Source organism: Thalassophryne amazonica, chromosome 3 (assembly GCF_902500255.1).
Source record: "Thalassophryne amazonica chromosome 3, fThaAma1.1, whole genome shotgun sequence".
NCBI classification, from domain to species: Eukaryota; Metazoa; Chordata; class Actinopteri; order Batrachoidiformes; family Batrachoididae; genus Thalassophryne; species Thalassophryne amazonica.
This window is the reverse complement of record NC_047105.1, coordinates 87,878,474-87,891,352: the sequence shown is the minus strand read 5'-3', so window position 1 is coordinate 87,891,352 and position 12,879 is coordinate 87,878,474. Positions and strand designations below refer to the sequence as shown.

Genomic DNA, 12,879 nt, shown 5'->3' with positions numbered 1-12,879 from the left:
TTTCTTAAAATTGACACTAATGTAAAGGACATATAGAAGTATGCGATCGCAACATTTACACTGTTTAAAATGCATAGATAGATTTATATATGCAAGTGGAGCATAAATGAGCTCTAATCTAGTCTCAGTATTGACGTGCTAACAATGTGTTTGGATGATAGCCCATTCTAAAAATTATTAAAGCCACTGCATGGAATTCTCTACATCTTTCCCCCACTTGAGTTGTAGGCCATGGATGAGCAGTTTTGGGGTTCAGTACCTTGCTCAAAGATCATTCAAAACTTAGTCACCACTTTGCATTAGTTTGCATTAGATTAGGACTCTAAACTTAAAGATGCGTGGGACTTGAACCCAGCTTGAGCCAAAAAACAGTGACATTACCGTTAATCCAACCAGTTGTGAGATTGTCAGGACGACTTTGCAAAGTCAAAATGCAATGCAGCGCTCCTGTCAATAAAATTCAAGTACGCACCACCCACGTGAGCACGCACACACACACAAAACTGAATTTAATAGTGCCCTACTTAAGTCAATCTTGTCACTATGTTTTACATTTCAACCAAACTAATCAACAACCCTTTGAACAAAGGGACACCGTGTAAATTCTGTTCCCCACCAGGCAGCACAGAGCACAGCGGAGCTTATTTTCAATTTGCAGGCAGATTAGCAGACATGTTTTTGATACTGTCAGGAAAGCGAAGATTTTTGTGTTCCAAGTCGTCTTGAGTGAGTGGCCTTTTTAATGCCTGCTTCAAAAAGCATCCCCCGTACCCAAGCAGCTGTCACTTTCAGCAGGCACTGTGGCGGACGGAAGCGGGGGAGGGGTCCTTTGAAGGAACGGTTAAAAGTGGGCGATAAAAATAAATTGGGAGAGAGGAGAAAATTAATTATACATAACAGACAGTTCACTTGGATGAGCACGACCGAGCCGGAGAAACTTAGGCTGCCTTTCCTCAAAGCATAAAAGCTGCTTTCTGGCTGATGAAATTTCTGCTCCAACATCAATGTGGTTGTATGAATTTGGCTGCAACTGAAGCGAGGGATGCAATATGGAAACTTTTCAGAGGACCAAAATATGAAATAACACCCAAACCTTCATTTCAAGTTCTTCTTCAAACTGGCACTGTTTTTGCGCATCCTCTGGGCTGTACTCTTAACCCTAGAGGTTACTTGCCATGCCTGGCAAGTTGGGGGTCAGATCTACTTGCCGCATGGCAAGTAAACCAATTTAACCAAATGCATATATCATATTGAGTATCTGCCAACACAGTGACCCAATCAGATAATTGTATTGCACTTGCAAAGAAACATATTGCAGCCACATTAAAAATCAATCCATTGTGCATGCTTGGCAAGTTAACAGCTCTGCCTTTTTTTTGGCCTTTTTTGTGGCTGGATTCAGAAGTGCTTGAGCCTGTTTGTGCAGCAGGAAGAGACAGCACAGGCTGCATTAGTGCACAACAGCAGGTGTTTCTCTCTGAGGCTTTTTTGTGAGCACAGAGCTGTGGCATTTCTTCCACTCAGACAATGATTTTTACCACAACTGCATTAAAATTAATGCAGTCATCACTATTTAATCGAGTCACATAACACGTAATCATAGTCACACTTATGCAAACTTAGCAATTAATGCATGATCCACGTGTCCCGAACCCTTGGGGGGGGGGGGGGGGGGGGGGGTTAATAATGATCACAGAGCAACTGTAATACTGTGATCTGATACATCACTAAACCGTGGAAATCTGCGATTCACGGAAATTTTACATTCCTGATCCTAAATTACTCCATCAGGAACATGCTTCTTTTGCCCGAGAATCAGCACTGGAATACATTGATTTTTTACCAGATTTCGTTCTAAATGCACATGAGAATGAACTTGCCACGCTGGACAAGAGAGGGAGATGGAACACAAGGCCGGTCGCACCACTGACTTGCCATTACTGCACAGACAAGCTTTACTGTCAAAGCTCTGATCCTCTTTAAAGTGTGCAGCTTTCTGAGATTGTTTTTTTTTTTGAATGGACACTGTGAGCACCCACCATCACCTGTCTAATTTTAGCTTTGAAATTGCAATGACAAAGGTTTACACTTTTGATTCATAATGTACCACGACGCCACCCACTGGTTCTCATCCCATCTTCTTATTCGGGCCAAATGGAGGTCATTCCTATTTGAGCAGTCAATCAAGACAGGCCCGTCAGGTATTGGTGAGTGAGTTTATTTCATATTAAAGCTTGTCGGCCAGAAAGGTTTTACCACCATGTAGTGTGTGTCTGCGTGTTCCACGGGGCCTTTGGGTACAGCTCTGCTGCTGGTCCCTCTTTAGTGTGTTTTAATAATACCATTGCTGTGCTGTTCCTTGCCTCAGGGTGCCACACAAACCCTGGAGAACCCAATAAGAACACTCAAATAAAAACAAAGTGCAATGTCGAAAAGTTTCTCTCTCTCACACACACACATACACACCCACCCACAAAAGATGAGAGCTGACATAAAAAAAGGAAGGATTGAAGTATACCGAGGAGAGGAAAAATAAACAGGTTGTGAACACCAGCATGAGACAGATGAGCATGGAGCAGCAGGAGCAGAACACCGGCAACACACCGCTCCAGCTAACCTCTTTAGCGCGACTGACACAAATGAAAACTTATGAAATAAGAACATGCCTTCCCACAGGCTGCAATATGAGAGCAGATATTCCATTACACTGCTACAGTGCCAAGGCAGCCCTCCATCACACTTACGAAAGGTTGCACCAAAAAAATCTTCAACACTTCTAGATGAGTATGTCCTCAAAGTTCATAATTTTAGCTGTGATATGAGGACTTTTACACCATCATTTACAGCAAAATTAGGTGAACAATGCTGAAATGGTCTTAGGATGTTTTGCTTTTGACAGGTAAAATGCAAGGTGAATTGTGTACAGGCTGTTAACATTCCAATTCTTTATCCAAATAAAAAACTCTTTGCTGCTGCAAGTTCTGGGTCCATGTCCCACTACACTGTGGATAAGTGAACGTATTTAGTATTTTTGCTGGTAACAATGTAGGACTTGTACAGCACATATAGGTAGAGGAGTGGGCGGGTTAGTCCATCCCAGCTAAGAATGGGTATCATTAATATTTTTTAATGGCATTACTCTTCTTAGCTGTACTGCTTACCGGTGCCGGTACTTTTGTGGAATTGTTATTGGTACATTTTGGAAAAAAAAAACAAATCAAATTAAGAATAGAATCAATGTTTAATTTTCTATATACATTTAACAATCAGGTGGAACCACACATTTGAGTCTCTCTCTCTCTTTCTCTCTCTCTGTGTGTGTTATTTATGGTGAAACACCCACAGCAATAACAATGCAAAATTATTAAAATCTGGTGAACTTTGATGAACCAAATCAAATGAAAAAGAAACTTTTGTTTAACCTATGTAATATCCGACAAACGTGTCTGCCACCTGCTGGAGCAGATCAAGCTTTCACATTTTCACATTTTGGGCCACCGGGACAAATGTCTGAAATTGTTGACTGTTTGTAGTCTTTAAGATATGCTACTATTATGCTACTAAGGATTAATATATAATCTGTTTACTGATTTTTAAAATGTTACAAAGAAAGAACACAGTGTTTCCCCTAGGCTTACAGCTTTTTGGGGAGGGGGAGCACCCCACCCCACCCACAGGGTGCCATTCTACTATGATCACCCACGTCCAAAAAACTGCAAAAACAGGATGAAACGCAGTGCCTCTTAACAGGCTGGCTTTCAAGTACAGACCTGGCAACTAGCTGGCTTATAAAGTGCAGATCTGGCAGCGTGCCTGAAAACAAAAGAGAAGGAAGATCAGTCTTGTACAGCCAGGGGGTATATTTCCCCTCTGACAGCCAAGCTGGGTCAAAACCTGTCATTCAGTGGTGACTCGACTTTTGCTCCTTGTCAGGGGCAGTGCACACAGCACTTGGACCTGGATAGTGTTTATTTCCTCAGACTAGATGAGATGAAATATCTTCATCAACAAACATTTTTTTCATGAAAGGAAACCCACACAAACATTGGAAAGAGCATGCAAACTCCACACAGAATGGCCACAGGTGGGAATCAAACCCATGACCTTCTTGCTGTGAAGTAACAGTGCCAACCACTAATCCACCGTGCCACTGTGAGGCTCAGATTAAAGCTACTGTGTGCAGATTTTTGAACAGCAACAAACTCTGCATACATCTAATATAAATTTGTTTTTAGTATTATTTATGACTAGTATATAACAAATGACATGAAACATTAAAAATAGTGAAATATGAAGTGTGCATTATATTTAAATTAAATTGGCTCTTACACTAGATAAAAACATTACAAATCTTGAATTATTTATTTTATTCTGCATTGCTTTAACAAATTTTCAGCCAATTCTGAATATGCAAATATAATAACTAGATCCCAACAAATGTTTTATTTCAAAGGACCTGCAACACTACAGCACTGTGGATTTACAGGAAAACCAAACATCTAAATGTATCTGATGGGAAGCCTTGTGGATTTAAAATATATTGGGACAAACTAAATGGTAAATGGACTGCATTTATATAGCGCTTTTCCATCTGCATCAGACGCTCAAAGCGCTTTACAATTATGCCTCACATTCACACCGATGTCAGGGTGCTGCCATACAAGGCGCTCACTACACACCGGGAGCAATAGGGGATTAAAGGCCTTGCCCAAGGGCCCTGAGTAATTTTCCAGTCAGGCGAGGATTTGAACCCATGATCTTCTGGACTCAAGCCCAACACCTTAACCACTAGACCATCACCTCCCCAAACAACACAAACCTTCAAGAATTCAACAAGTGTATTTTGTTGTTGTTGATAATGATAACATTCAGTACTTGAGATGTATGAAACACTATACAGACTGCAATGGTAAACAGAAATAATTGAACTTTTTTTTTTTTATCAAAAACACTAAAATGTCTTGACTGAAACAAGAATAAAATACATTCAGTTCTCTTTTGACTAAAACTAAACAGCCTTTAACTCAAGTAATACATGACTAAAAAAAATGGTATGTGAATGACTAAATAGGACTAAAACTAAAAAAGGACATTTGACACAAGAATAAATAAAAAAAAAAAAAACATGTGACAAAATTAACATGAGACCCGGAGCAGGAGAACTACTGCAGCTGCTACTCGCAGGAGAGCGAGGGTTACCATCTTCACCACCTTGGGAGAGTTAAAAAAAAAAAAACGCAGATATTTTTGTCTGCTTTTCAGGTGGCTGACGCAACATATTTTCCGACACGCGCTCTCTGCCCACTGGTGGGAGTGTGCTCACCTGTTTGTGTGTGTGCGCACACGCGCACTGGGGCGGAACTTCGCCACGCACAATAAAGAGAGCAGAGAAGAATTGTAAACACGTGACCATGTAGAGACAGAAATAGCATGCCGTTGTGTAAATAATATAAATTTAATAAAAGGACATGGTATAGGCCTGTTCTATAGGAAAGGCAAGCTTAAATAACTTCTGTTGTGAAATGTAGAAAATAAAATTAACTTGACCTTCAAGGGGAAGTGGGGGGAACTCCCTCCAATATAATGGTAGGGGAAACCCTGGAACATGTGATTATTATATAAACAATCAGAGAAACATGAAAAGACCTCATCACACACTCATTTTCAACCCCTTAGTCCAATTAAGGGTTGCGGGGGGCTGGAGCCTATCACAGCAGTCATTGAGCGTGAGGCAGGGTACACCCTGGACAGGACGCCAGTCTGTTACAGGGCCACATATAGACAAACAAACACATCCAAACCCACAAGCACACCTATGGACATTTTAGTTTCCAATCCACCTATTCTGCGTGTGAGAACCCACGCCAACACGGGGAGAACACGCAAACTCCACACAGAAAGGCCACAGGTTGAAATCGAACCCATGACCTTCTCGCTGTGAGGCAACAGTACTAATCACCAACCCACCGCGCTGCCCTATGAAAAGACTTATGTTTATGATTTGTCATGAAAACTCTACTATCAACACAATTATGTAGACATGCAATATAAAAACCTAAACATCTTGGAAACAGTAGCGTATTTCCATGCTGAATGGGAAAATTAGGCAAGAGGTTTTTTTTTTTTTTTTACAGTGTTTCCCTCCTAGTTTCAGTTTTCTAGATATAAAATTACTTTTTTCTCAGGAAGCAAAGGACTTTTGGTGCAACATGGGTCACGCTGTAATTAGAAGTCAATAAAAGACTAATTAAAAATTTATCTTACTTTTTGTTTATGTCACTTCACACCTTGTGTCAACTGACACATGCATGCAAGAAATGGTGTCTAAAAATGTATGTGTGGAAGGTACACAAAAAAATTAAAGTTGAAAACTGACCAAAAACTATACTGCAAGTCACATGGAAATGGCCACTAGCCACTAACTCATTTTTCGTGTCATATTTGAATTAAGCATACCAAAATCCATAATAAATGGAACATTGTATTTTTTTGTTTTTTTGGGGGGTTTTTTGCAGACAACTTTTAAAATTTTGTACACCAGCATCATTCTACACTAACTGACATGGGATGCATATGCCATCAAATTAAAAGTAAACTCTGCATTTTAAGATCACTATTTCTAAATTGCTTTGAACTCCAGTATGCTGCAGTGGAAGGGTAAATTAAAACTTTGACCATGTCGAAATAGACATGGATGTGGCTGGAATCCTGTATAACCCTGAGATGCGGTTCTCTTTAAATTGGAGTATCTCTTCCATCTTGCACTGAGCTGAGCAGCAGCCACAGATGGAGAGCTGCAGGATTTGAAGAGCCAGCCCACTAGAAATTTATAGACACCTGGAAATCATGAAGATGAGACGAAATACAGGAAGTGACACAAGAAAAGGATGACAATGTTGGTGCTGTGCAAAGTGTGAGAAGCAAGCTTACTGGTGCATGTACTCTGGAAAGAGCAAGAAAGAAGAAGGAAAGAGAGGAGCAGTAACAGGCAATTAAAGAGTAAGAAAAGTAGGAGAAAACAAGGAATCTGCAAACGGAGGGAAACATTAAAAATGAAAATGAGATGAAGTGTGTGGAAAGAGAGGTAAATCAGTGAATAATAACAAAAAAAAGGAAGAGATTGGAAAAACACTTAAATGACAGCATAAAGCTGGAGGTAGGAAATGACAACAGAGGACAGAGAGAGGAGGCAGAATGAAGAGGCGAGAAACGCCTAAAGAGCAGGTTATCACACTGGTTTAAAATGCTGAATGGAAAGAAAAACGGGAAAAGGAGTTGGATTGTCTGGTCTGGCAACACACACCCTGCAAACAGTCCATAAATCAGCCTGCTGCACGAAAGCAATGAATCAGAATATACCTCGAAGAAGGTCCATTCAAATATATAAACAATTTCAATGACAGTGAAGCAAGTTTTCTCCCCTCAGGAGGAAATATTGCATGAGTTAACCAGAATCTAATTCTGTAATTCCTCAGATTGCACATTATATCAATATATTTGGGGCTGGTAGTCTTGAAGAGCAGGAACAACACTCTTCTGCATTGTTATCGACCTTCAACCTAAATAGACCTTAAATACGCTGCTCCATGAAAAGTCCAGAGAAATGTGTCAGGGGACAAGCAACATAAAAGCAGGACCAGAGGGGTGCAAAGTGCACGTCAGCTTGAATTCCAAAGTTTGAACATCACAGATTTACCCTTCACAGCAACAACCAGAAAAGGCAGACGTTCAAAAATTCATGACACTGCTGGCCTATTGTTGATAGATCTGTATCATAATTAGGCAAGATTGGTGCAAATTGCTTGTAATTTTCTGGGTAGGTTGTAAGCTTGCATGTGAAATGCCAGGCAAGGCCCCCCCCCAAAAAAACAACAACAAAAAAAAAAAAACAAGTCCTTTTGTAAAGCTTGGTTCAATGGGAACAACATTAAGAAAACATGAGGTCACTCACCACAGTTAGACATGTTTAGATTCAAATCATAAGACTGTCAATACAGACGGTCAGCATGATCTACTCAACATTGACCACGTTTATTTCTAAAAGGTGACAATAGATCTCCTTGCAAAAGAATAGCTAGGAGAACAATGCATAGATAATCAAGAGCAACATTTGGTATTTGAAGCACTGTTACAAATCGAAACACTGACTTGGTTAGTGTCTGCAGAGAGAAAATCACTGAGGTTAGCCACAATACCGCCACTCAGTGTTTGTTGCATAGTTAATCAGATTTTTCAACAAAAAAAAAACACTGCCACCTGACTGTAATAAGAAAGAAAAACATCTCTCTTTTTTACTCTTATAATTAAATATGGTAGGAGTTTCATTTTAAAGATCCTTGAAGTCCCCCGATTTCATCTATGCAAATCTATATTTCGACCCAAGCTGTACTGTGACATGCTTACTTAACCAGCACCCCTTTGCAAGCAGTACCCCATTTCCATGTAAAGTAACAGGCACAAAAACAGATTACCTCTGTGACAACTTTTTATCGTGCTCACAGGGTATTCTAATCTAATTAGTCCTGTGTATGTGCGTGTGTGTGTGTGTGTGTGTGTGTGAGAGACAGAACAAGGTAACTAAAAAGACAGCTGGATGGATTTTCATCAAACATGGTGAAAATATTACTTGGGCACATATCTCAAGATCATTAAGTTTTGCAGAGAACTGGACAAAGGGCAAGGTCAACAAGGTGAGAAAAACATATTTTCTGCTATATCTCTGCAACCAATAGGGATGATCGAAAGTCTATCCTGATCAGCAAAATATTTGTGATGGATTGGTAACATGATGGATTCATGCCAGTGTGCATAGCGTACAGGGTTTTCATTAGGGATGGGGCCGATCTGATCCAACAAACGTAATTCATGGATCAGAAATTTCTAATACAACCTGTGGAGTTTTCCGATGCAGGAGCCATGTCTGTGTGTGTGTTTTCTACTGAAACATTTGCAAAGCCATTGTACCAAGAGATGGAAGCTCCATCACAACCAAAAATATGATTTACCCAGACTGAATCCAAATATGAGTAAATTAAGTACTTTTATTTAATTTTTGGTGGTTTCTTGTGGCCTTTTTGGAAATGCGCTCCTACGTCAAAATGGTGCATGTACTCGGGCAGGTGTGCCATCTGGTGTTCAAGAGATGAAACTTCAGCCACTGACCCAACAATGGCCCTGTAAACATATCATAAATATGTATACCATAATCAGAATCAATTCTTTCTTTTACAATTGTGTGTATTTCAGCATTCTAAAGAGCTAATTTCATAGAGAGAGAGAGAGTGTGCTACTGTTTCTCTTTTCTCCACTCCGAAAGAAATCCAATTTATGAACTGAAATCATGTAAACCAGGTTTTTCTGATTATCGGATTACTGAAGTGCATGTAAATGTGAGATTTCAGATCAGAGAGAGATCACAGGGTGCACTTTTTTTTTCTCCACAGGGACACCCAAAATATTGCAAAGTACATGTACCGTTTTGAGGAAGGAGTGCATTTCCACATTAACAAAATGCCACAAGAAACCACCAAAAAAAAAAAAACTATTTCATTCTTTCACCAAAACATCAAATCTAGGCTTGCATCTTTGATGTATCTTCTGACAAATTGTAGCTGAATTTTGAGGTCTTCTTTTTAAAGAAAATCCTCCTCAATACGACTTCATCATGAAGCTCTATAACTAGGGATATAAAATATCCTCATATAAAATCAACACCAACGACAATAACAATATTAAAACAAACAGAGCTCTGGTATCGGAATAGTATCGGTATGGGCAGATATCCAAATTCAGGTATCGGGATCAGATCGGAAGTGAAAGTTTTCATCAGCCCTCTGAGGTAAGGAAAAAAATGCATCACCTTGGTCACTTCAGTATTTTCGTCTGCAAACTTTAATAGCTGCTTGACCTGCTTAAGCTTACTGCAAAAACTGCATATCATCATATGACTCCCACAAAGTAACAGCTGTTTTTCATTTACCACAAGTTCCACTTCCACATGTCAGCCAGCCTCATGGCTGAATGATTTCAAACTAAGGACAGTTTTTTTAAAACATACATGTCATGGTTCAAATCCCACATGAGAATCGACAATGGCCATGGGTTAAAATTTTCAAGAAGACACTGCCACTTGACTGTCATGAGGCAAAACTAGGTTTGTGTGCGCTCAGTCCATCCTTCATGTGAAGGCTGTTTTAAGAGATCAATCACAACAGTGGTGGCACAGCAGGCCAAACACAGCATTTAGTTAATAGATTTTACACAGTCGGACTGCTTCATAAATATTAAAGGAAGATTGCAGTGGATTTTTTTTTCCTTTGCATTAGGATCCACTCCCTCCATCTCAAATAAATAAATAATTCTTTAAAAAAATGTCTGAGCCTTTGCTCTTCTAATCTTTCATGAATAAATGTTTTTTAATGGCTTTCAATGCATTAGCGTTGTGTAAAGGGAGTCGTCTAAATTGGTTAACCAAGATTTGATTAAATAAAAAAATAAAAAAAACTGTAATGTAGCAGCAATGCGCAGTCAACACACCCACAGCCCTCCTCAGCAGCACCGCATCCTTCACTTCAACCCCACATCTGTTCGCACATTAACGCTGGTTTCACACAATCTGCAGTTATTCTGAAGCTAACCGGAGGATCGATTTAAAAAGAAAGAAATACAAATCAAGCAGCACCTTCCCTGGAGAACGCCAGCACAACTCCTCCCTGGGGTTCGTTTAAGAAAGCCGGACAGGACGCTTAAATATTTTAAAACACACACACACACCAAGCGGAGGCGAAACGTGTAAAAATCTCAATCCACGGAGGGTGGAATATTTATTCAGGCGACAGTTTGTGTCAGCCCTGGAAGTACCTGTAATTAAAGCAGGGAGCTGCTCCTCGGAGGCGACACAACAGCATTTTTTTTCTGACTCATTTGTCTTCCCGAAAATGAAGCTTTCCAAGTGAAATTGTGTAAAAACAAAAGAAAACAAAAAACAACTCACCTTATATTGTACCCTCGTACTCCCAAATTCCACGCCAGCACCCCTTGTGTGTTAGTTTGAAGCGCCAGGTGGTTAGCGAGAAAACGATGAGAAAATAACTGAAGTTAGGTCGGCTAGCTGAAGTCGGCGGTTCCGACACTTTGGCGGACACGGAGCGGTGTTCGGTTTGCACACGGTGACACTCCGCACGCCCGCCAGACACGACGCTTTCTCACCGCTGCGTTTGCGCTTCAAACTCCGAAAGCGGAGAAGCGGCAGATGAGGGGGAGAGAGACGCCACGACAAACTCGCCACAAGGAGCAGAACGGGGGATATTTTCGCTTAAAGCGTAAATATTCGAGCCGCAGCAGAAGCCGCTCACTCCGCCCCGCAGGAGTTTTTCACGGTACTTACAGGTTCAAGTGATCCGCAGTGTAGATATCCTCTCCATGGTTTTAAATTCCAAAACTTGCGAACATTTCCACTCTGGTCACAGAGCAATGATGTGCTCTCTCTCCCTCTCTCTCTCCGGCGGCTCCCTGAGCGTGAATGGAGAGAGGAATCCAGCTCCGGCTGCAGGAGGAGGAGGAGGTGGTGTACTGCTGCAATACCACAAAAAGTCCACAGAGGGCGCCACCGGGTCGATTCTTAATGCATGTGTAATGGAGACAGCCGTATATAATGAATGAATGATAATGAAAAAGAACATTATCACTCACTCAGACTGTAAGGAACACAAACCAAAAACAAGTATTAATATGGCCAGGAGGCTAATTCTACTAAAATGTTTAAATTAAGTGATTTAACAAATATATATGTTAATTTAACAAATACTGATGTCAAATTGAAATTCATTATTTATATAGTGGCCACTAGAGCCCGCAATTACCAATGAGGTTTGATAAATCACATGCAAATAAAAGTCCTACTTTACATGTGCTTGCCTGAACAAGCCCAGACATGTCCCACTGTGCCAACATTACAATTTACACAAATATGTAAGAGTACAACTATGAACTTAAAAGATGCCAATATGGCCCAACAACATTCCAATTTAAACTAATGTGTAAAAGTGAAGTTAAAAGATGCCACATGTCTCAGAATAGGCGGATTACAGTTTTTCATTTGTATCTATCAGAATCCTAAAATTCAAAGTTGATTCTGTTTTTTTAAAGAGATGCTGATGGAAATTTTGGGCAGCACTGTGGATTAGCAGTTAGCACTGCTGCCTTAGACTGACAAGGTCCCCCCTAAAAATTGTTCCCCCCTGCCTTCACTGTGCATTTTGGAGCATCAGCTGCTTTCCACCGATTATCACCTCGTTTTTGCTTAAAACTGCACTCCAGTCATCTTCTATCTCAGCGAGAGATATCTGAAGTTTTTGTACAACAATCATTTCCACATAAATTCAGCATTATTTCATAATAAAAGAAGGCAGATCAATCAGAGGGCCACAGCAGCACAGCAGATGGCTGATGTGCTGCTGCACCTACATCATTTCAGTGTGTCAGTAGTGAAATGAGGCAATAATCGCCTTGTTCTGCTTAAAACAGCCTAGTTCCTGTTTAATACTGACTTTAGAATGATTCAAGAGGTTTTACATTGTCATCAGATGGTTAATAATCATATTATTCCCTGTGATCGCTTTGGGTGTAGAGAGTCAGTCTCAGACGTGGTGCTGTGGTCCCAGATGACACATGAACAGTGAAGGCAGGGCGGACCAATTTTTAGGGGGGACCATTCGGTTGGCGACCATGGGTTTGAATTTGACCTGGTCCTTTCTGTGTGGAGTATGCATGTTCTCTCTGTGTTTGCGACAATTCTCTCCAAGTGCTCCAGTTCACTCTAGCCTCCAAAGACGTGCAGGTTTGGTGAACAGAAAGCTCTGTTGGTGTAAGAGTGTGATT

At 40.5% G+C, this 12,879-nt stretch overlaps 1 protein-coding gene across 1 annotated transcript in view; it reads right to left on the bottom strand.

Annotated features, from left to right (window-relative positions):
- The window catches only part of LOC117507223 (plexin-A1-like), a 570,294-nt gene extending 558,778 nt beyond the window's left edge, over positions 1-11,516 (bottom strand). Inside the window, 1 exon segment of the mRNA XM_034167043.1 lies at positions 11,387-11,516. The gene's annotated coding sequence lies outside the window, so the exon portion shown is untranslated.
- Between the last annotated feature and the right edge of the window lie 1,363 nt (positions 11,517-12,879).